Source organism: Gracilinanus agilis, chromosome 6 (genome assembly GCF_016433145.1).
Source record: "Gracilinanus agilis isolate LMUSP501 chromosome 6, AgileGrace, whole genome shotgun sequence".
In the NCBI taxonomy this organism is placed as follows: Eukaryota; Metazoa; Chordata; class Mammalia; order Didelphimorphia; family Didelphidae; genus Gracilinanus; species Gracilinanus agilis.
Genome location: NC_058135.1, coordinates 208,844,456 through 208,869,235, shown reverse-complemented (window position 1 = coordinate 208,869,235; position 24,780 = coordinate 208,844,456).

Here is a 24,780-nt window from a genome sequence, read left to right as displayed (position 1 = left end):
AAGAAAGAAAGAAAGAAAGAAAGAAAGAAAGAAAGAAAAAGAAAGAAAAAGAAAGAAAAAGGAAGGAAGGAAGGAAGGAAGAAAATAGTTTAGTAAAACCAACCAATATACTGTCTGTATATGATGACTATGATGACATATACAGCATTTCACTGCATAGTCCCTCATGCCATCAACAAAAAAAGGTCTTATCTTTTTTCCATGGTGATATTTAGAAGGAAGGGAACAAAAATTTATTAAGCACTTACAATTTACTAGGCAGGCAATATGATTTGGGTTGTACATTTATTTCCTTATACATCTTGTAAAACAAGGCAGCTTATTACTCAAAGTAGAGAAAAATTCATGGAGGAAAGGTGTTTGTATTGGGACTCTGTTCCTTCTATGGTGGTGGATAGCCTTTTTTATCATGAGTCCCTTGAATTTGTTCTGATAATAGTTGGCATTGACATTTAATCATCATACATACTTGTTACTGTATACAATATTTTCCTGGTTCTGCTCAGTTCACTTTGTATCAGTTTTTAATGACTCTAAGTTTCTCTTTGGCACAAAGGCCCAGCTTCTCAATATTAATATTCTAAGAACATAAAAAAGTCAATCAACTTTCAGATACTAACAGTTCACAATATTTTTAACAACAACAACAAAAATCTGGAAGATTTTAAGATTGTGGTCTTAGTGGGGTTTCTAGAGTTGGCTCTTCTGTGGAAAGCTTAGAAGTATGGGTATAAATCTATTAAAGGAAAGTGCTATATGACCTGAAGTAATAGAATATTACTGTCTCCAAAGAATTAAACATTTTAGCCATCCAAAGAGCAATGACATAGTTCATGGCAACCCTGAGTAATCTGTAGTACAGTACTAATAAATGATTTGCAAGAGAAGAGGTTTTAAAAATATTATCAGAGAGATCTCTGACCAAAATAGAAGGTGGACAAGTAGTCATGAACAAAAGTGAGGAATAACCAAAGGAAAACTGGTTTCCTTTTTTGGGATCTGCACAATACTATTAGGAGGAAAGTTAGAATCATTTAGAATGGGCCTCCTTTGGAAGATTTAATAGAGTTGTATAAGTTAAGAAAGGATGGATAGATAGGGATCTTTGTCCAAGGAGCAAGTAGTTTCAATGTCTTTATGCATGCTTGTTTGGACATATTCATATACATGTACAGGCATTAGATCTAGAGTTCAAATTCATGTACTAACCTCTTGGCCTTGGCCAAGTCATTTTACTTCATACAAATATTCACATTTAGGCAATTCAAGTTAGGCATACATGCATATATATGTGTGTGTATTATATAATATATGGTATATACTTATTCATTTTATTATAGCACCTGCTATGTAGCTTCTTTTAATTCCTAAATATCAATTCCAATAATATATTCCTATCTTATGACTGCATACCCTGGTGAAAAGAGATCTGCCAGAGATACTAAAATCCTGTTTTCTCCCTTTCTTTACCCTAACAAATGGAGCACTATGGAGGCTAGAGCTTTCTTTGCCATTCACCAAGTAGACGTTTAATTACTGTGAGCCTCTGTGTCTCCACAGCAGGATGCATAAAATAAAGTAAAACATAATTGTGGCACTGCATCTGGTTTGGAAATTAAAACTCCAGAGAGGAAAGGAGCAAGGGGAGCCATATGGTTTGGTAACATAAGGTAACATTCAGTGAAAGAATCCTGTCTCATGAACTCATTGTGAACATGATTTGTTCAGGCTAAGGGAGCCCTGGGCCAGGCTACCGGCGGTCTCCGTGGTGCTAACATGCCTTCTTTTACACCGGTGCTCTCTGCTTGGCATGTCGTCTTCCAAAGAGGTTAAAGCCTTTTGAAGAAAGGGCAACAAAAAACCAAAATGAAAATCCAAACCTCTAAATCCCCTTTATCTCTCTGCAAAATGGAAAAACAACTTTAAACCCCCCCCCCAAAAAAAACCTCTTCATTCATTTGGCTTTCACTAATTGAGGCCGTAATAATTCAAGCAGGTGCTAGCCTGCAATAAGCACTTTACAAATAAATTGAATTAGCTCAATATGCAAACAATATGGCAGTGGCTGGAAGTGTATCTGCTGTTTATACCTGCTTAAGGAAATATATTTTTCAAGGCTCCTCAAAACTGCTAAAATATCCATTTGCATATAAACCATTATGAATCCAGACAGAAGAAGGCAACCAAAAGGTCAAGTGGTCTGGAATTTAAGTCAGAGGAGGGGATTTATGGAATTGATGATGTTTGCTTTGGAAGAGACCAAAGTCAAAGGGGACCTGACTTTGTGCAATAGTTAAGTTGGAGGGGCAAAAGCAGGGGCAATAGATGTAAAAGAAGCACTCTACCCCCAAGTAGGTTCAGAGGTTTTAATGAAAGGTGGGTCAGTCTTTCACTCCTGTCTGACTCTAGTGACTCCATGGACTTTCGTGCCTGGGGTTTTATTGGCAAAGATCCTGGAGTGGTTTGCCATTTCCTTCTCCAGTGTCCTCATTTTATAGATGAGGAAATGAGGCACATAGGGATTAAGTGACTTTCCCAGGATTATACAACTAATGTTTAAGGCTGAATTTGAACTCAGATTTTCTCAGAGGGAGCCTGATTAAATCAAAAGGGTAAAAACAGAGTCCCTTTCAGATGCAAAGAAAGCATTATACACTCAAGTAGGTCCAGATGATTTTTTTTGGCACAATGGATAGAATGCTGGGCCTGGAGTCAGCCTGAGTTCAAATCTGTTTGCCTCAGTTTCATCATCTGTGAAATGAACTGGAGAAGAAAATGGCAAACCACTCCATTATCTTTGTCCACAGGATCCCAAGTGGCGTCGCACAGTGTTGGATTTGACTAAATTAGCCAAACAACAACTAAATATGAGCAGCTAGGTGCCATCGGAGATAGAGTACCTGGCTTGAAGTTAGGAAAACATCATCTTTCTAAGCTCAAATCTGGCCTCTGACACTTTTTAGATGTGTGACCCCGGATAAATTACTTGGTCCTATTTGCCTCAGTTTCCTCTTCTGTAAAATGAACCGGAGAAGGAAATGGCAAACCACTGTACTATCTTTACCAAGAAAACTCTAAATGGGGTCTCAAATGGGGACATGACTGAACAACAACTGAATATGAAAAGGCCAGAAAGACAGTGAACTTGCCTCAGGGAAAGTTTATTACAATTGGTCCCAGACACTTATCTGAATAAAATCTAACCGGAAGTGTACTTAGGGGTCCATATGATGTGTTAAAGAGGCAAAACCATCTCTTAAATGAAAAGGATTGGTGAGCCAGCAAAGCTAAGCCTCTCCCATCACCTGCTTGGAGATGACAAATCTCAGAACTGAGTCTCCAATGGAGTCAAATCAGACTTCTGCCAGATCATAGCTTTTTGCTGAAAAAGCACAGTAGCACTCTAGGCAAAAAAAAAAAAAAAAAAAAAAAAAATTAAACATTTTTTTAATTGACTTGAGTACATTCCAAGTGACAACAGAGAAGTAACAATAAGTTGTCTAGAGAAGCTGAAGGAGTAGAAGATATCAGCTACCCATTGAAGAAAAGTCTAGCCTGAACAACAGAGAATCTGTCCTCTGTAAAGATCCCATCAGCTGAGTGATCTTTTCAGCCCAGCAATGGATGGTCCTGCCTGGCCAATTATGGCAGCAATTGCCTGGTGGCACAGCCTGTGGACATCCTTCTCTCTCTTTATGATACAACTCAGCCACCACCATTTTGGCTACTACTTTTCTTCAGACCCTGATAGAGATAGCTAGAATACTGACCCCCAAGAACCTTGGGAATAGAAATTCCCAATTCCCAACCTCACTTTCAGGCAACAGGCTCTTCTTCTAGCCCAGGACCCATAAGTTTCAGTGAATGGCGCAATTGCTTTCGAGAAGGGGTTCCATCTTCCTTTCAAACACTTCCAGTATCTCAGTTGCTACCGAATATGAAGGTATGGACAAGAACCAAAGAGTGGTAGCAACCCCAAGATATGCCTTCAGCTTATCTCTTGTAACCATCACAATGGCAAGTTGTCCTTGTAGAAATGGAGAATAGCAACTCCTTCTGCAGGTTCTGTAGATAATGCCACAGAGTAAAAGAAAATTCTGGCTAATAAAATCCTCTGCACAATCAAATATTTCATAGTAGAGATTAATATGATTTTCACTATATAAAGAGTAGCCCCACTCAGCACCAGGCCCCTCTAACCCCTCAAGGTGCAGCATTCTATGAGGTTTATGAGTGTCTCTTGTCTACTGCCATTGGCTCCATCCACATCTTGATGTTTCCCTCATTTGTGAAGGGTTCAGCAAGTAGTACTTAATATTGCTTAATGTCAAATCACTTTTAAAAAGAGACATTTACTTAGAATGTATAGCAAGAACAAAGCAAAAAAAATCCCCTCTCTCTCAATACCTGAGAAGTCTATTCCCCTGTCTTATCCAATCTTCAGGGACAGGAGACAGCTAAGTGACTCAGTGGATTGAGAGCCAGGTCTAGAGAAGGGAGGTTCTGGTTTCAAATCTAGTCTCAAATATTTCCTAGCTGTGTGGCCCTGGGCAAGTCACTTAAATCCCATTGTCTAGCCCTTACCACTCTTCTGCCTTGGAACTGAAATAATTAGTTGATAGCAGAACTAATTAGGGAATGGAGCTGAAGTAACTTTCTATGAGACCAGTGATGACTCTCAGTTGATTCAAATCAGGAAGTAGGCTCAACAGGTAAGCCTAACCTGTAGGTGATGGTATAATGCAATCTGACTGACACCAAGTTGTTATAAAACAGTATTAGTTTATTATAATACTCAACTTAATAGGATGTGATAGTAGACCAGGATAAAGGAGTTCCTAAATCTGATAATCTAGTTTCTCTACCCAAATTCCCACTATAAGCCCTCACGGACTCTCTTCATGGAAATTAAGGCTACCTTCATTACTCTCTCTCTCTCTTCTCTCTCTCTCCCTCTCTCAATCTCTCTCTCTCTCTCTCAATCTCTCTCTCTCTCTCTCAATCTCTCTCTCTCTCTCTCTCAATCTCTCTCTCTCTCTTTCTCCCCCTAAAGAAAACCTAGCTACCTATTCCTGACTGACTGGTCCACTAGTAAATCAAGATAGCATACAGTTTATCAGGTAAAGATGGCTAGGTGTAATGAGGAATTTCACTCTCAAGCCCAGAGGCCTGAGCCAAGGTAGTCAGGCTCTTTTTTATGGTAGAGTCACTGGGTCTTCGCAGCTCACACACACAGATTCCGGGATGGTACAGAAATGCCACAGCTCACAGGATCACAGGAATATCTTGATGATAGGAACCTTCAAGGTTTAGTGAAGAAAGTCAATTACCTACTTCTGGCTTCTACAAGACGGCCACAGGAAGTCCATCTCTGCTCACTTTGGTGTCCAGTAATCAACAGACAACTTCCTCCTCAGGTTCTGCCTCTTATCCCTTTCCCAAATTCTGGAACCCTTCTTATAGTTCTGTGCGTGTGCCAACCTTTTCTGCAAAGTCTTTGCACCAGACCTTTTGCAAAAACTCCTAGTTATCTCTTTCTTTATTATAGAACCAACACACAGTATTGATTCCAGGATGGAAAGTAAGGGCTTAAAAAAACCTTCACAGAGAAAAAGTTGAATTCAGCTTTGTTTCTCCATAACCTAGTTTCTCTTTTCCCATCTTTGCTTTCCTTTCAGAGGTGGCATTGCTGCTGCACATATTTCTATATCAGCTACCATTCGGCTGGGCTCCTGAAGTTCATCTTGAAGGTTACTCCTTGTTCCTCAAGGCATCAATGCTACATTGGCTACAAACAGGGACCATGGAGCATTTGGATGCCAAATCCAATTTCTTCATACTCAGTGGATTGTTTTTCCATTCCCTTTGTTTTAGAAAAGGACCAATGATACCACCAAAAAATGGGATAAAACAGTGGATGACAGGTAATACTTTGACTTGTGTATGGATTGGATTTAAGAGAGGAAGAGTTGCACAAAACTATCTTTAAGAGTCATCCAAGTCCAGTGGCCAGAAAAACTCAGGATGACTGGCAACAGATACAGTGAATAACCTTGACATCTTCAATCTCTGACCAAGCTTATGTGCTACACGGTGCCTGTTTCCTTGAAACAGATTATTCTCTTCCACTCATTTTGGCTGGAGAAGTCTTCACAAGCTTGGGGGTAGACATTGCCTAACTTATTAATGAGTAAGGTGGTTTACTGGACTGTGGCCATCGCATATAGTATAGGTTCTTGGAGCCACAGGTGAGAAGTGGATGAAAGGTAGACACCAAAAGTGGATGAACAACCTTGAAAAGAGCTCAGCAAGCCATCATACCAGAAATGTTGGTCCACCATGAACATGCAATACACCCTACTCAGTGGCTATCAGTGTGGCAATGACTGCCAAGTAGAATCTAGAAGAATAAGATGTTAAGGAAGCCTCTAGCCCTTTTGAATTGCAAAGGCATAGGCTACATTCTCTTCATTGGTATCTTTCTCAGGAATAGTGAGGCTTATAGACTATATTTGAAACTATCTTCTGCTGCCAATGGACCTCTTCAACATGAGGTTGGTCAACTGGAGTCAATTAGGGAAAGTCTCTCTGCCAGGTACTTCCCTTACAGGTCATCATTGACTCTCTGGGAAATAGGCTTCCCAGGTTGTCTACACAGAGAGATACATGTTCCAGATCCCCAAAGAAGAGACAACTGACTTGTAGCTGAAACCTTCTATATGCATGGTCTCCCCCATTAGTCTTAGAGCTCCTTAAGAACAGGGACTATTATTTTTCTCTTTGTATCTCTAGTATTTAGCACAGGGCTTTGCACGTCACATGTGTTTAATAAAAACCTTTTCACTTACTCACTTACCCAAGACTCACCTCCTTAATGAAACCTACCTGATCTCCTCAACTAGAAATAATCCTGCTTCTGTGACCTTCTTCATTCTCTTCTTCTTTTCTGGTCTCTCCTGTGCAATTATTGCCTTCTAATTTGCAGTTCTTTGCACAGTGATCTCATCCCCTTTTCTGCATATAATAACAAATTTCCACAGTAATTTAAGATTCAGAGACTACTTTTTTCATCACAATCCTATTCAATGGGTGGTAGAAGTATTGTTTTACCCATTTCACAGATAAGAAAGATGAGACTTAAAGAAAATGAAAGATTCAAATCCAAGTCACTCCAGCTTCCTCAGAATTGAAACTAGCTTCTTTAAACATTATTGTCCTAAAGCCCAGCATAGGGTGCCAAATATTCTAGACATTTTCAATGGATGTGGTTTAGCCAATGAATGGAAAGGGCTGCTCTAAGGAAGCTCTAAGGAAGGATGATATTTGGAGATGAGAACATTCAGAGGAAAGGCAGGTGGGTTTAACAGAACTATTTGATATCCTTTTGTCCATTGGTACCAATTTTTTTCATCTGAATTTTCAGCAGCAGAGAGAAAAGGTCCTTTCCACTGCCCTATTCTGTAAAGCCTATAGGATTTGGGGGTGGTATGAAATTTGACTCCTTTCCCATATCACATGAATGCTCTTCAGAGGTTTTTGTTTTACCTTTTTCTCCTTCGGTATGATGAATATGTGCGTGAAAAGACTCATTAAGGCCGTCATTATTCTACATTTATCAGTAATGAACTGTCGGTGGCACCTATTAGCTGCAAAATGGTCCAAGTCCTTTTCTGTATCTGTCTACATTCTTCTTCATTATTTACTGTTCAACTCTCATCCATTTCAAATGGGCTCACCGGAATGTAATTTTTCTCCAATTGTTCTGCTATCTGAGGGACAAATATTAATGGAATTCATAATCCTTATGCTGTCCATGCTGAATGTCAGCAAGTGAAAATGATTTTTGTTAAATTTAGGGAATAGACGAGCCCTGAGCCTGTGTTCCCTTTCCACCAGTGTGTCTCTCTTTGCTGACTATAGCAATTAAACACCTTTTGCTTCTTCTGACCAGCCTATTCTAGGCTTTTACTGAAACAAATAATTGTCCTGGGGCCTGTCTATCACTTTTGCTTATGCAAAGAAATAGATTTGCTTTAAAAAGAAACAAAATAAAACAAAGCCAAAAAATGTTTCTCTCTCATTTTTCTTTCTGTCTATGGGGAGAGAAGGAGTGTATTTTATTTTGATTTGTTTCCCCTTCATATTTACTGGGGTATCATCAAAAGCAAGCTAAACTTGGAATCCACATACTAAAGTTTCAATTTTATTTCTGAATCTTACTAGTTGTGTGGCCTTAGGAATGTGATTTCATTTCTCTGGCTCTGAATGTTCTCATCTGTAAAATGGGAATGCTAACATTTCTTAACAGAGTTGTTATGAGTAAATCTTTTTTTTAACCAGACCTGAGATTTCATCAATACATTTCATTGATACAGATAACTCCTGAGGAGTTTCTTCTACTAATATAGCTATATGCCTATAGCTATATGCCTATAGCTGCTACTAATAGCCTGGTAGAATTTCTCTGGGAAAGGGAAGTCAAATGATTTGACAAGGGTCACAAAATCAGTATATGTCAGAGGAGAGCTTCAACACTGTTTTCAACTCCAGAGGGAATGCTTTCTCCACCACTCCATGAGACCTTTCTTTGTATGAAGATAAATGCCTTATAAATCCTAAAATATTGGAGGCAGCTGGGTAGCTCAGTGGACTGACAGCCAGGCCTAGAGACAAGAGGTCCTAGGTGCAAATCTGGCTTCAGACACTTTCCAGCTGTGTGACCCTGGGCAAGTCACTTAACCTTCATTGCCTAGCCTTTACCACTCTTCTACCTTGGAGCCAATATATAGTATTGACTTCAAGATGGAAGGTAAGGGCTTTAAAATAAATAAATAAATAAATTCTAAATTATTAAAAGGATATGAAGTACACCTATGATTTAATTCTTTTCAAGAACTCCCAAGTGAGAAAGCACTCCCTATCAATTCAGGTCAGCACCTTCTCTGCAAAGTCCACTTTACGTGGAGAGATTATTCTCACAGCTAGACTATGTTAGAGGTGAGTTTGAATCCAGGCCTTCTTAGCTTTGAGGACAGATTTCTATCAGTTAAACTATGTTCCTTCTCAGTGAAATATTATAGACATGTGAAATGATAATAACGATGCTATCCTGGTTGAGACCAGTGCAGGATAACTCTGTTATAGATCAGTTTACCCAGTGGTGGTAAGAGAAAAAGTGGGTGGGGAGAAGACAAAGGAGATAAAAGGAGGGAGGGAGGAGATGGGATAGAAGACAGAAGGGAAAAGACAGAAAGAGGTGGGAAGGGAAAAGGGAGAAGAGGAGAGGAGATAGAGACAGACAGACAGACAGACAGACAGGATCTATTCCAGAGTTGCTTCTCTCTCTCCCCCCACCTTCAGCACTTAATTCTTTGAAGTACAGCACTTGAATAAATTTTATCTATATTCAAAATCTCAATTCCTTTACTTTGGTAACATCTTTAGATCAGCTAGGAGGAAGGATAAGGAGAAAAAAATCAATTCTGAATGCAGTCACTATTATACTCTGCTATATATTGCTTAATGTCTGTCTGTGTTTTTAAGCTATTTCATTCTACCAAAAATCATGTGGCCATTAACAATGACTTTGTCTAATCTTATAAATTTTAAGGAATGAAATTAAGATGAGAGCCAGTACTTGGGAGAAAAATGGGAGGCTGAGTTAACTAAAGAGAGGGATGTTGTGTATAAGAGGACAGAGAGAGAGAGAGAGAGAGAGAGAAGTGAGTGAGGTGGGTAGCAAAAAGAGAGAGACATATACAGAGACAGAGAGAGGAGTTTTCAATTCGTTATAATTTCTGCAAGCATATCAGAGAATACCTGTCATGCTTTCCTTGCACTATCATCTTCTGGGATTTAGTGTGGTTGTCTAGCCAATCAAGCATTGAATCCCTCCCCCTACTATTTCCTTTGGATGCTCCTATTTTCTCTTTTGTTTCCCGTCTAATACCTAAATTAGTGTCCTTCTTAAAATTTTAGTTAGTCAGAGAGAATCATTTCTTATTACTGATCAAAAGACAAAAGATACATTTTGTATAATATTTCAGGATACACCCATAACCTACAGAAATGGCTATACATATTGCTATAGTAGGTAACCATCTTGCTTTTCCTTTCCTGAATTTGACATAGTGTCTACTGCCTCTGCACACTCATAAAGCCTATACTCTAGCTCTAGAATTCATTATCCCTCTAATCTCTACTTTTCACATTTTCCTTCAAGGCTTAGCTTAGGTGACATCTCCAAAAAGTTTCCTCTTTGTACCTCACCTCCCCAGTATCCTCTTTATGAAAATTTTCTGGAATACTTTGGATTTTCCCTCATTCTCTAGCACATCTTACATTATTTTATTCTACAACAGAACCTGAGAGTTGGATGGGACCTCAAAGGTCAGTTAGTCCAACTCACATATGATGTTTACTAGTTATGAAGCTCTGAAAAAGTCACAGCCTCCATATATATGCCTCAGGCATGTCCTTAGGACTTGCTAAGAATATAGACTACTAAGAATTCTTAGACTACTGTAGACTACTAAGAATCCCTGTTAAAAATTTAGACTAATACAGAAAAGTTCTTCAGGAAGGTCCTAAAATTCAGATACTTCCGATACCCAACATGGTATGTGAAAAGGACTTTATTAGCATTATCTCATTTAAGCTAAATAATTCTCTTATAGGTCAGCTATTTAAATATGATCATTCACATCACACAAATAAGGAAATTAAGGTTCAGGGAAAATGTCTTATCCAAGGTGCTACAGCTAGATGGCACTTGAACCCAATGCCTTTGAGTACTAGTTCAGTTACCAATCATTCAACAAATCATTATTTATCTATCGATGTTGCATTTCCCTAAATAGATATCAAGATTCTGGAGGGCAGGGACTTAACCTTTCACTTTTATTTTTATCTCTCTAAGCAATCCATCAATTGGTAAACATTGATTAAGCACTTACTATGTTCTAGGCAATGTGTTAGATTCTGAGGAGCTATTAAAATATTCTAGGAATATAGCAGATGTTCTAATAAATCTTTATTGAATGAACTCTAACAGAAAGTAAGGCATGCTTCTCTGGAACTCAGCTCTCTGGAAGCTAAGCCTCTGTAGTATAGCCAAGAACTAGAAAACAGAAAACAACAAAAAAAGGCTCTGAACGAGCAAAATCATCTTTGCAAGATCCAAATACTAAAGTTGATTGCTTCGCTATTCCAAAACACGCTCATGGGCCCTACTGAACATCATAGGATTTATGCCATTATCCTAGTTCAGGGCTTTCTTATCTCTTGCCTTGACAATTTTAATAGCCTCCAGCCTGGCCTCTCCATTTCCCATTTCTTCAATCTAACCTTCACAGAGCTGCCCAAACAATCTTCCAAAGTCACAAGTATCATCCTATAACTCCCCAGATAATAAACCTCAAGAGTTACCTTATTGCATGGAGGATAAAATATGATCTCCTTCACTGGGAATTTAATGCCCTCCATATGGTGCCAACCTACCTCTCCAACTTGATTTCACATTATTGCCCTTCATAGACTCTACATTCCAACCAAATTGGACTGCATACTATTTCCTGAACTTGGCAAAACATCTATCTACTACATCACCTAGATGCCCTCTGAGTCAGATTCTGCTGGGGTTTAGGAACTTAGGGAGCTTTTAGGAAGCCAAAGGCTTACGTAAGACTTATCAGTGGTGTGACCTTTAGCAAGTCATCGCTAAAATGTGACTCAGTATCCTCATCTGTAAAATGAGGTTAGACTCAGTGGCTTCTAAGGTCCCTCCTAATTCTAAATTTATGATTCTATGATCATCTATGGGGCTTCTTGAGAAGGCCAATGAGCACAATCTACCTCAATAGACCCTGAGGGTCTCATTGTGCTCTAGCTAGTATGAAGGTTAAGGTTTATGATAAATTTGGAAACTTACAGTCACAAATGTAGTTGAAGCTAGAAAAGACCCTTAGAGAATTTAGCATGACTAACTAAAGTCATCATTAAATGTTTAATTATGTGTGATTTTTTTACTTAAGGAGGCAGACACCTAGGATGGTTCTTCACTCCTTTCCTGTTGACTTTAGTTGGGACAATTGAAGTTTGTAGCTGGATAACTAATGACTCATGTGGGAAGTGTTCTAGACTTCATCAGTAGACTTGGGTTTCCATTCTTGCTCTTACTTTCTTTAGCTGAGAAATCAAACAAATCACTTCATTTCTTTTGCCTCAGTTTCTTCAACTAGAAAATAAAAAAAAATTGATACCCACATTAACAACCTCGAAGGATGCCTCTGAGGAAAGACTTTTGTAAACTTTAGAACTTGTCATAAATGCGAGTTGTCACCACCCCCATTATCATTATCATCACTATTTAGTCAGCAAGAATGAATGCAGGTTTATAGAGAAGACTAGCAGGTGGCTTGTACAGGTGCAGGTCAGGTGCACATGTGTCATGGTTGGCTATTTAAAGCAGAGGTGGCCAAGATCTAGGGAGTGAAGGTGGTTGAAAGCAGGAATTCAGAGCCAAGGACAGGGTGAGGTCAGTTCAGGAAACCAGAAGGGGATACAGATGGGAATGAAAACAGAGCCAGCTTACCAGGGCACAGAAATTGGCAAGGCAGAGGGAGATCAAAGGCTGGCAACAGGCTGATAGACCAGCCAGCTGAATGGTTTTGGTTAGAGAATCGGGAAGGAGGCAGAGACCAGGCAAGGGTCAGAGTAAATTCACTTTAATGAAATTCCACAAATAATTATTGTGGCCTATCTATGAGGGAATTAGGATACAATGATAAGTTGTGAAAATTATGTAGTTTTTAAAAAGTCACTTAACCTTGTAACCTTAAAAATTTCACTTTTAAGCATTTATAATTAGGGGGTTATATACTGAAAAGGGGAATATAATTTGAATTAGAAGAGCTGAGTTCAAGTCCTATTTCTTCCACTTACTATGTGAAATTGGCCAAGTTACTTAACCTTACAAAATCTCAGCTGCCTCATCAGTAAAATGGGGATAATATCTGTAAAACCTAATGCTTATAGTGTTATCAATAAATGAATTTCATCAACTTTAAAATAAAAAATCAGCTATTATATTTAAGGGAATAAGCTTTTATAGAGAATCTACTATGTGGTAGGCCTGGGAATTATGTGAGGAAATTCTTAAAATGCAAGAAAGCATGGGAGCATTTTCTGTTGTGGATTGATTGGATTATAGAATAATTATGAGTCTAGTTGGAGATTGGGGTGGAAGATTAGAGTGATGTTGGAGTGTGGAGAGTGTTGTGTGCCAAACTAAATGATTTAGAAAATTCAGAAGATGGTGAATCATTGAAGGTTTTTGAGCAAAGAAGTGACTGACAAGATTTGTTATCTCTAATAAGGGTGATCAGGAGAACATATTAGTTAATGCTCTCTTTGTGTGAAACATATATTTTGTTCCACTGTTGAAAGGCATGGGAAAACCAGACCCTTCATATCTACCCTTTGGTCCTTATAGTTGGGGTATGGCATGGAAGATGAATGGACACAAGATCAAGAGAAAGAGGAACCTCCTCCTTTAGTAAACAATAAAATGTGTAGAGAAGATTCACCTCATTCTCTCTTATATGAGAGAATCACTTTGAGACTCTGTAAGCTATTTCTTGGACTTTCAGGAAGTGTGTATGTTGGGGAAGGTAATAGTGACAAGGGTGGGATTAGGATCTGGGCTTATGTGGATGCTGGATTCATCCTGTGGCTTGCCTAACCTCAAAGAGGGGACTCAGGTTTTCCTCATACTTTTTGCTCATTGTGTCCCCATAGCAGAACAGAACTCTTGAGCAAATATGTAAAAATAAAGTTTAAGTATAACTCTTTTCTAGGATATTCTCAAAATTGATTAACAGGGTTCTTTCTATAAAAGGTATTTAGAATAAAAAATAGATGTCAGATATAGGACAATTATTGATTTCATTTACTACAAAATTAATCCTTTAAACATGAAAGGCTTCTAAGAACACAATTATATATGAAATAGAAAATAATGACCCATCCAAGCCACTCATTCTACTGGAATGTAAAGCAAACTTTATTGAACTGCTAAACAAATGTTTGATGTTCATTTTGGATCTATACAATCCATGTGACTTGTAAAAGTCCAGATCTATGGATCGACCAGGCAAGGATCTTTATTCTTTTCAGATTCAAAATGATCTCATCACAGATGTTTGAGTGAGAATCCGTTTAGTTATAGGAAGCACCTCCTACTGCCCAGTGGACACTAACTTAGGAACTCAGAGACTCTCACTTACTTTATAACTGTCAAATCTACAAACTCACATCTCCCTGAATTACTGACCACTATTTGTATTACTGTACTCAGAGAAATGACATAGAACCCAAGAGGCAAATAAGGCCTCGTGGGCCAGTCAGAGATGCACTATGCAAGTCTACTTGCTTCTTTCCTGCCACATACACATGCTGCTTGGTTGGTGGGAGGAGAAAAATCTCTTTCCTCTAAACTAAGTCCAAAAGAGACCAGATAGTCACAAAGTGATACATTTAAAAGAGATAGATTTTTTAAAATATAGTTCTGAAGGTCTACAGAGGGGAAAGGCGATGCCTGACTTCGGGTCATCATCTTCAACATCCCTCCAATTATAGTGCCCAAGGGACCAATCAGGAGTGATTGAGTCATCACAAGATGCAGAACATATGGCCCCAGAAAGGGACCAGACGGTATGCCCAGATCCATAGGAGATGCCCCAGTCCATCAGATCAGGAAATTCTCCAGATAATCTTCACTAAATACCTAAGGGAAATGATCCTGATAGAAATCAAAGAATGAATTAGCAGAGGCAAGAAGAAATGTTAAAAGTCTATTATAATGGTTCAGTAAAGAAAACCTGGATTGGAATATTAGCCATGGAAATAAAGAAGCAACAAAAGTGAAAGATATTGATGAGGTTTGACTGCTGAATAGATACAGGAAGTAAGATCAATAAAAGAATCAAAGAAAATACAAGGTTTTGAAAATGGGAAATGGTGGCATTGACAAATAAGGAAGTCAGAGATAGAATCAGACTTCTAAAAAACTAAATTTGGAACAAAATAACTCACATGTATAGAATCCCTTGAGGCTTTTCCCACAACCACCTATGAGACAGGTGGTACAAATAAATGGAGCCTCTGAGGTTGAATGACTAACTGAAGGTCATGCAGCTAGTAAGTGCCAGTCTTCTGACTTCAAAGCATGAATCTCTTTAGTATACTGTACTATTTTTCATGGGGGAATAAAAGCCCCTTTCACTTTCTTTGGGGGGGGGGTAATATTTGTCAAGTAGTGGGTTCTAGAAAAGGCATTTCATATCACCATGCCAGGGGTAAAAAATATTATGAAAAGAGTAAAAAAGTTCTCTCTATCTAGGATTCATCTTCTCTTTGAAGGCAGAGGGAATATCATGGAGGGAAGAAGAAAGCTGATGAAACTGGGGGTCTCTGGGCCCCAAGGTGTATTGAGTTAGAGGTGTCCTCGGTACTTTCAGCCAGAGACATCTTGTACATGGTCAGATATCTGGATGTGGAACTCAGGAGAGCAATGCATGCTGGAGATATCGATTTGAGAAACATCCATGTAGTTCCAGGTCTAACATCCACAGGGGAAGGAATCCTTAGAAAGGGTAGCTGCATGCACAATAGCAACAAGAGAGCTAACCTTTCAGAACAAAGAGTGAGGAGTGAGGTTTGATAGCCATCAGCTAGAACTTGGGCAGGGTAAGGAGAGCTGCTCTGACTGTACTTACTATATAAAAGCTTTCTTTGAAGTAAAAAAAAAATTCCTCTCAAAAGGCGACCCCAGCCCCCTATCTAGGCAGAAACTATGAGCTAAAGCATGGGAACAGCAGGGCATAATAACAGGCAAAAAGCCTGTGCACTCTAGGTGGAGGCCCAGGGCCAGGTCTGGATGGTATTCAATTCATAAGGGGAAGGGCTGGCATTGTAGCTGCATGCCCTGCCCTGTTTTTCTTTTTCTGGAGCATTGGGGAAAGATAAGACAGGGATGAAAAGAAATACTTGAAGGCAAAAAAGTCAATGACAGAAGGGGAAAAATATCTGAGCTTCAGGCAATCATTGGTGGCAGAAATAAAATGATGGCTAACTAAAGAAATGGAGAGAGAGGGAGAGAGAGGGAAGGGGGGAGAGAGTGAGAATGGGGGAGAGAGAGAGAGAATGAGAGAGAGAGAGAGAGAGAGAGAGAGAGAGAGAGAGAGAGAGAGAGAGAGAGAGAGAGAGAGAATATTACCAGGAAGGACAATGTCAGAGAAAGTTCTCCCTTCCTTGAGTTTTTCTGTTGTTTCCCTTGTTGCAGAATATTTTATCTGAAAGGAGACCAAGTGTAAATAAGGTAGTCTCTTCACAGTAGATGAGAAAGACAGAAGAGCCATGGATGAGGAAGCAGGCTGAAGCCCAACTGATGGGTTTAAGTGTAGCTGGTGTTCTGAAAAGATCACTAGGTTTTGAGTAAGAAAACCTGGGGAGTCCTGGTTCAGTCCCTGTTACAGTATAGCCTCAGGCATGCCTCTTAACTCCTGAAAGTCTAAGTTTCTCAAGCCCCAGGAAAATAATAATATTGGTTCTATGTGCTTCACAGGATTGATGGGAGGAAAATGCTTTGTTAAAGTGAGACAAATTGGAGCAATCCAGAAAGCATGTTGAGTCTGGAACCTTACTTAGAATCAAAGGCAAAGCTTGGAGGGGACCTTCCAGGTCATGTAATTTTGTTATTGTCATTTTTCGGCCATATCTGATAATTCATGACCCCACTTGGGGTTTTCTTGGCAAAGATATTAGTTTGTCATTTCCTTCTCTGATTCATTTTATAGAGGAGAAAACTATAGCTAGTCTTACCTCTCATTTTTTTGCTGATATATTAACTGAGGTCTTTAGAGGTTAAATGATTTGTTCAAATTCTTACATGTCATTAGTGCCAGAACAAGGATTTCACTTGTGGTCTTCTAAGTCAAAAATTGATCACTTTCCATTAGGTCACTCTACCTTCAAATGCTGGATTTGAATCCCTTTCTGGGGCAAGTTATTTTTACCTCTCTGAGTCTCTGATTTCCCATCTCTAAAATGAGGGAGTGGGAATAAACCTCTAGACATATGACCTTATGATCCTAAACTTTACCCATGTGGTACATTGGAAAGACACCTGGATTTGGACAGAAAGAACCTGATGATTATTACCTGTGTGTCTCTGGACAAGTCAGTTACCCTTTCTGGGGTTCAGTTTATTCACTTTTAAAATTAAGATATGAACCAGATTAGAGGTGTCAAACACATCACCCACAGCACTCCTGACAATGTATGTGTGGCAACCTGATTAAAATATAACTCAGAATCTGAAGAAAATAAAGGAAAATTGAATAGAGCACAGGCAAAGTTAATATATGGTTTTCTAAGCTAACATTTGGCCCTCAAGGATCCTTATATTTGGTTAAGTGACCTGTTTCTATTTGAATTTAACACCACTGGACTTCTTATTGTCGTTTAGTCACTTCAGTTGTGTCAGACTTTTCATGACCCAATTTGGGGGTTTTCTTGGCAATGATGTTGCAGTGGTTTGCCATTTCCTCCCCCAGTTCATTTTACAAAAGAGCAAAATAGAATCAAATAGAGCAAGTGACTTGCTCAGCATCACCCAGTCAGTAAGTGCCCAAGGACACATTTGTAAGTCTTCCTGACTCCCGACCCAGCACTCTAACCACTGTGCAATGATAGCAGGATCTCGTAGTTTCATTCCAGCTCCAAAGCTGTGATACTGAGTGGTCTCTGAATTAGTTGCCAGATTCTACCTCTACAACCTGCCTCAATTCATTCCTTACCTCATCTCTCCACTCCATTACCTCTGCCCCAGCTCATGCCCTCACCATCTTGACCTTAATGGTGGTATGAGCTTCCTAAGTAATCTCCCTGATTTCAATTTCTCCTTTCTAATCTATCTTTCAAATAGCTGTTAAAATATTTTTCTGATTGTACAAGTGTGACCACCTCGCTCCCAGCTCAGAAGTCTTTTATATCTCCCTATTCCTTATAGAATACAAGAACATTCCATAGTCCAGTGCTTAAGTCACTTCCTAATGCAGGTCTAATGTAATTCATCCTGTTCTCTTTGATGTTTCCCTGTGTTCTGGCTTGTGACCTTTCCCCTCCAGATATCTTTATTGACTATTTCCCCTCTCAAAATTTCTCATGCTCACTTGCAATCATTGAAATTCCTAAGAGACCTCAGGTACTATTCTTACCATTAAGACTTCACTTCCCCCTTATCCCTAGGTAAAATGTTTTTTCCCAATTTTGAAATTTTCCAAATATTCTGTCATAAAGTCCCTTTTTTCTCTACCACCTTATGTAGGGTGTTCAGGGAGGACAAGTACCTCTGAAATGAGGGCTTACAAAGCATTTTCATGTCCACCTGGCTCTCAACTCTCACCTGTGGCTTCAAGAAGGTATAACATGCACAGTGGCCACACATCAATGTAATAATGAAAATAAATACAATAATTAAAATGCTACATGTAATATTTATAAATTGGTTTTGTTAAATAATATTAGTAAAAAATTGTTGTGGTCACTGTTTATAAAATTAACTCAAGTCATGAGGATGATAGTAGCTTTTAACAATTTAATTTAATATAAATATAGTAGAAAAAAGAAATAAGGGAGGAAGGAAGTAGAAAATATATTTCCTAGCCTACCACTCTAAAGTTTGGTCCATAGAATTTCAGCTTGCTCCCTGGCAAGGTTCTGATCTCCACATGGAGTCTGGTATTCTTTTCTGAGCAAGAGTCTTACCAGCCCACGAGGGTATCTTCTTCCCAAGCCACCAACACTGAATAAAGTAGAAGAATCAATCCCAGCAAACTCATGCCAAGGACCCTGATCTTCTCTATGTTCTCATCTTTTATAGTCCTTTTCTCCACCTCCCTTTCTGTCCCTTTGAGCTGATCTATCACATCTCAGGAACCAAAGTCTCTCTAGCCTGGACCATAACCCTTAGTTTTGGGTCATGTTCCTAGGACTCTTAACCTGTGATCTCTGTTTGGAGCATTCTAGACACACTAAAGGGATGGGTTGGATAAGAAGAAAGTTCACAACCTTGGGAGGAAGGGGTTCCCTTTACACATCAATAAACCATATTGGAAGATAGACTAAACTAGGTTGAGGACAACCAATGGACTACAGACCTGTCGATGAGTTAGGAGAGTGTCTACCATAAGCATGTGAAGACTTCTTTTGGCAAAATGGACAGATGGGAACAATTCCTTCCAGTGGCCACAAAGGAGACTGAAGCAAGTGATGTGAAGCACTCAGCTAGGTCAAACATCAAAGTTGCCAAGGTCATCTTTGCATCATGGGACCATCACAAGTCATCCTGACTTTGTCTTACCACTGAACTTGGATGACTCTGAAAGGGAGTAAGGTTGAAGATTGTGCAACTCCGCCTCACTTAAATCTAGTTTATGCACAAATCAAGACATTACCTCATAATGTCACTGGTCTTCTTTGAGAGGACAAACAACCATAACTACCTTATGTTAAATTTATTTGCATATTTGTTATAGTCTCATATTTGAACTGTAAGTTACCTGATGGCAGTCTTGGCTATTCACCATCTTTCATTCCATTCAAAACACCTAGAATTTTGCCTTTGGCCCAGTAGACCCTTGATAGATGTTGGATTAATTGAACGAAGAACTGAAAACTCTCTTATAGCCCTAACATTCTATAGCCCCCTTTTTAAGGTATTATCCATTTCTAAAAGTTGGTTTTATTTTTAAAAAGTCTCTCTGCACTTGTTTTAACATACTATGTTTTAAGATCCCTCTGAGATCTAACATTTCATGTTTCTGTTGCAGTCCCTTATGTGCAAGGGGCAAAGAGGGGCTTCCCTGTTATTCTAGGATACTGTAAAAATGCAGAGAAAGTCTTGCTTGGAGGCAGAAAGAACAATGTAGGTAGGGGGAAAAACAACAAAACTCCTTTCCCTGAGTTTGAAATGAAAATCACAAAAGTTGTTACCTTTTTTTCATTCAAAATTTTTTGCTTTCGTTATTCTTAACCTGTTTCAATAAAAGCAATTCTTAGCCAACTTTGCTTTTCTCTTATCCCTGGTACATGCCCTTCTCTATCCTTTGCTATGTGTTGTCTTCTCATTTGCAAAGAAAGATTTCCTGCCTGTGGGCATTAGTGACTATATTGGCCAATTTTACTTAGCAACCAACACTTGAAGATTATGTTATATAATGGTTAATTCCTTCCCAGAATTGGTTGGGACTGGAAAGTTTTATTCCAACTTCTACCTGAGGCATGATTTCCCACAAGATTCTCTGACATCCAACTTCTTTCTGAATGTCCCCACTGACAGGGAGTCGCTGTCACTTGAGGTACCCCATTCTACGTATGTAATGTTAGATTTCTTGTTAGGAAGCTGCCTTTTTTTTAAATGTCAAGTTGAAATTTAACTGCTTGTACCTTCCACCTGGAGGTTGTAATTCTGCCACAGTGGGGAGTAGGGAGAAATTGAAAATGTCTAAAATCTCTTTCCAACAACTGAATATTTGTCCTTAAAAACAAACAAACAAACATCAAGTGAGTTCAATCCATAATCCGTCCTCTTCCTTACCCCCTTAATTTTCATAAGAAGAACACCAAAGAGAGAGGGAAATTCTTTAGAAAGTATATACAAAAATGATAATACATGTAAGGCCCAGATCAAATTGCTTACCATCTCCAAGTGAGGGGAGAAAAGGGGAGGAAAGGAAACAGTTTGGATCTTATAATTTTGGAAAGCATAGGTTGAAAATTATTTTACATACATTTAGGAAAATAACATATCTTTGAATTAACATGTAAAAATAAATAAAATATAAATGGAAAAAATAAAATGCATATAAAATATTAAGCATCCTTGTCAGATGTAGACCCAATTCTAATCACCTGAATATTCAGTTATATAGGCTCGGAAGATATTTAATATTTTACAGTTATAAGGGACATTTGTCATTTAGTAGGGAAAAAACATTAAATTTTCAGGTTGAAAGTCTTTAATTCAAGACTGAAGTAAGAGGTACCACTTATTTGCTGTTTGATCTTGGCTGAGTAATTATACCTTTCTCAGCCTCAGTTTCCTTTACTGTAAAACTACTAGCTGCAGATGTAGTGAAAAAGATCACCTGAGATAATGTTTGCAAATTGTTTTGCCTTCCTAAAGGGCCATATAAACATTGTCATATCGTGAGCACGGCCTGACTTCCTGACTGACTATAAAATATTCTGTTTGTGGAGGAGGCATGTACTCCCAATTCCTTCCCCAGGGATATCTAGTCTAGTGTAAGGTTGGACACATGGTATTCACTCAATAAACACTAGTAGGTTGTACAATCAATGATTGATCCAATTCAATGTCTAGAGTTTTCTGGTTGAATTATCTGGTCCTTCAAGGTGTACTTGCTTTTTTTCCTATCCCAAACTGAATATCCACATGCTTTTGACTTCTGAATAAGGAAGGTCAGGCTAGCTCAGCTGGGGACACTATACTGTGACCTGAACCATAAGCATACTGGGTTTGCTGTCAGAAGAGTTTGGGGTGAATATTAGCCTCACCATTTAGGTGAGTTGAGACTATTGGTGAGACTCACTTGCTTTTTGTTATTTTTTTTTAAACCCTTGTACTTCGGTGTATTGTCTCATAGGTGGAAGATTGGTAAGGGTGGGCAATGGGGGTCAAGTGACTTGTCCAGGGTCACACAGCTGGGAAGTGGCTGAGGTCAGATTTGAACCTAGGACCTCCTGTCTCTAGGCCTGACTCTCACTCCACTGAGCTACCCAGCTGCCCCCTTTTTGTTAGTTTTTAAGATTTCTTATAAAAAATGAGAGGGTTAGACTTCTCTGTAAGGTCTCATTCAGCCCTAAAATCCTCCACTCATCAATCAAAAAACATTTATTAAAGTTCCCTTACAACTCCAGAATCTGTGATCTTCCTGTGTGTCCCATTATACTTAGGGGTAAAAGAACTGGCCAGAAGTTTACCTGATCAAATAAGATGCCATATGATACTTGAGCAAAATATTGGTCTTGAGAAATAAGTATTTTTATCTGAATAAATAATTTTAAAAACCCACTACATATTACATCTTACTTAATCTTACTAGCAATCCTCTGAGGGTAAAGCATGTTGTACAATGGATAGAACTTAAAAATCAGGAAGACCTAATTTCAAGTTCTACCTCTGATAAATACTGGTTGTGTGACCCTAAATGAGTCACTTAATAGTCCATTGACTCATAACTTCTGAAATAAAAGTTTCAGAGGAGATGCTCATTTTTGTATATGGAGGGAGAATATCCTGAGTAGAGGTTCTATATTCCAAAGAAATAACAGTCTGGATGCCACCTGTCATTATCAGCCCCATATTCACAATACCTATCTCCATTATCTTCATCCTCCTGTCCATCCATTTGTCTCTCATATTTCTTCTCTCTCTCTCTCTCTCTCTCTCTCTCTCTCTCTCTCTCTCTCTCTCTCTCTCTCTCTCTCTCTCTCCCTCTCATAGAAATAGAGGCTCAAGGACTTTAGGGGATAATTTCAAAGTTATTCAGCTAATACATCAGATAATTATAGGATTAGAAGGAACACTTTTATTTTACAGATGAAGAAATTGAGCATTATTACTTTCTTTGAGTAGTTCTGATGTGTTTCAAGTTTCATCAGTTCCTTTTACCCTCTTCTCATTCATTTTGTATAGACTTCTACTTGGGGATGTAATTATGTGAGATCATTTTCCTTAACCTCTCCTCCCTTTTCCTCCCTTTCCCAGTGTATTTCATTTCCCTTTCTTATCAATCCTGTTTTTAAATTCATCATTACATGACAAAACCACTTCCAGTTCTTTCTAGTGAACAACCAAAAAGTATTTATTATGCATTTACTATGTGTTGTTTGTCTTTTAATGTTTTTCTTACCTCCTATGTATGCACTATACAGTTTATATGAATCTTTGGTTCTTTGGTCTTTTCATTAGGAATTATTGGAAGTCTTCTATTTCATTAAAGTTGATTTTTCTCCCTTCCTGTAATATTATACTCAGTTTTGTGGATGCTATTCTTTGTCTTCTAGAATATCATATTCTAACCTATTTGTTCCTGTACAATTATTGTTGTTCAGCCATTTCTAACTCTATATCATACTACGGACAATACTGTCCATGGTGTTTTCTTGGGCATTTCTTTCAGGAGAAGGTAGATCTTTTTACTGCTAATTTTTTCTCTGGTTCTAAAGAGATCTGGGTAATTCAATGACTTCTTAAAATGTGATTGCAGTGGAGGGGGTTGATTATTACTTTCAGAGAGTTCAATAATTCTTAAATGTCCTCTTGATTCCCAAATCAGTTCCCCCCCACACAATGGGATACCTTATATTTTCTTCTATTTTCATTCTTTTGTCTTTGCTTTACTATTTTTTGTCTAGTGCCTTTAAGTCATTAGTTTCTGTTTGGTCTATTCTATTTTTCAGGAAGTTTGTTATTTGGGCAAGATTTTATACCTTTTCTGACAAAATGTTAATTTGATTTCCAATTCTTTTTTCCTTTACTTTCATTTCTTTCCCAATATTTTCCTTAAGTGCTGGTCATTTCATTTATAAAATTACTTTTTAAAAAAAAATCCCTTATCTTCTCCCTTGGAGCCAATACACAGTATTGGCTCCAAGGTAGAAGAGTAGTAAGGGTACGCAATGGGGGTCAAGTGACTTGTCCAGGGTCATACAGCTGGGATGTATCTGAGATAAGATTTAAACCTAGGACCTCCCCTCTCTAGGCCTGGCTCTCAATCTACTGAGCTACCCAGTTGCCTCCAAAATTTCTTTTAGCATCTTTTTTTTTTCCTGCTTCATCTTATCCAGAAATTTTGGTTGAATTTCTGTCTTGGCTGTGTTTTCCATTGTGGCTTTACATAATCATGTTTTGGAGTCACCTTCTCTTCTCTCAGTTTGTGTCTTGTACCTCTGTCACCATAATAGCTTTTTATGATGAAAGACTTTCTGAAAGAAATGTCTGGTTTGATCCTGCTACTGCTTTCTTGGGACATGGAATGTTGTATTAGTCCAGGATCTCAAGGATAATTCAGGGTGGAGCAAGTTTTAAGTGCTCTCAAAATGACTGATCAAGGCAAAGCCTTATCACTGACCTGCTTATGAGAATTTTTCAAGTTCCTAATCTGAATCTGAGTGAACAAAAAGCAGAAGTGCTTTCCTACTTTGGATTTCAATAAATAGACTGCTGCTGGACTTCTAGAAATCTCTGTCCTTTCAGAGTGATCGAACTGAATGTTTCCCTTTCCTGTCCAGAGCTGAAGCTAGAACTAATAGCCCCCTTTGCTTGTAGGGCTAAAGCCATACCACTATTGTTTTCTTCTTGCTAGGTGCATGGCTAGCTTTTGGCCTCTCCTCACTTTGAAACACAAAGGTTTCCTCATTCTCAGGCTTAGATATGTGACCTAGAACTGGATAGTGAGCAACAGAACTGCCAGTTTTCATGTCTCCCTTCACCGGTTTAGTCCCCTTTGTGCTATATCTGTAGCCTCCTCCTTTCTGGCTCATATTCTCTTCCTGAACTCCACGAGGCTCACTTTTACTCAGATCTATCTGTCTCCTTATGCTCACTTGTGCTGGAAAAATGACTCACTATTATTGTTTTTCCTCTATTAGGATTTGGCCCAGACCATTTCCTACATTTCCTAGACCTTTTGG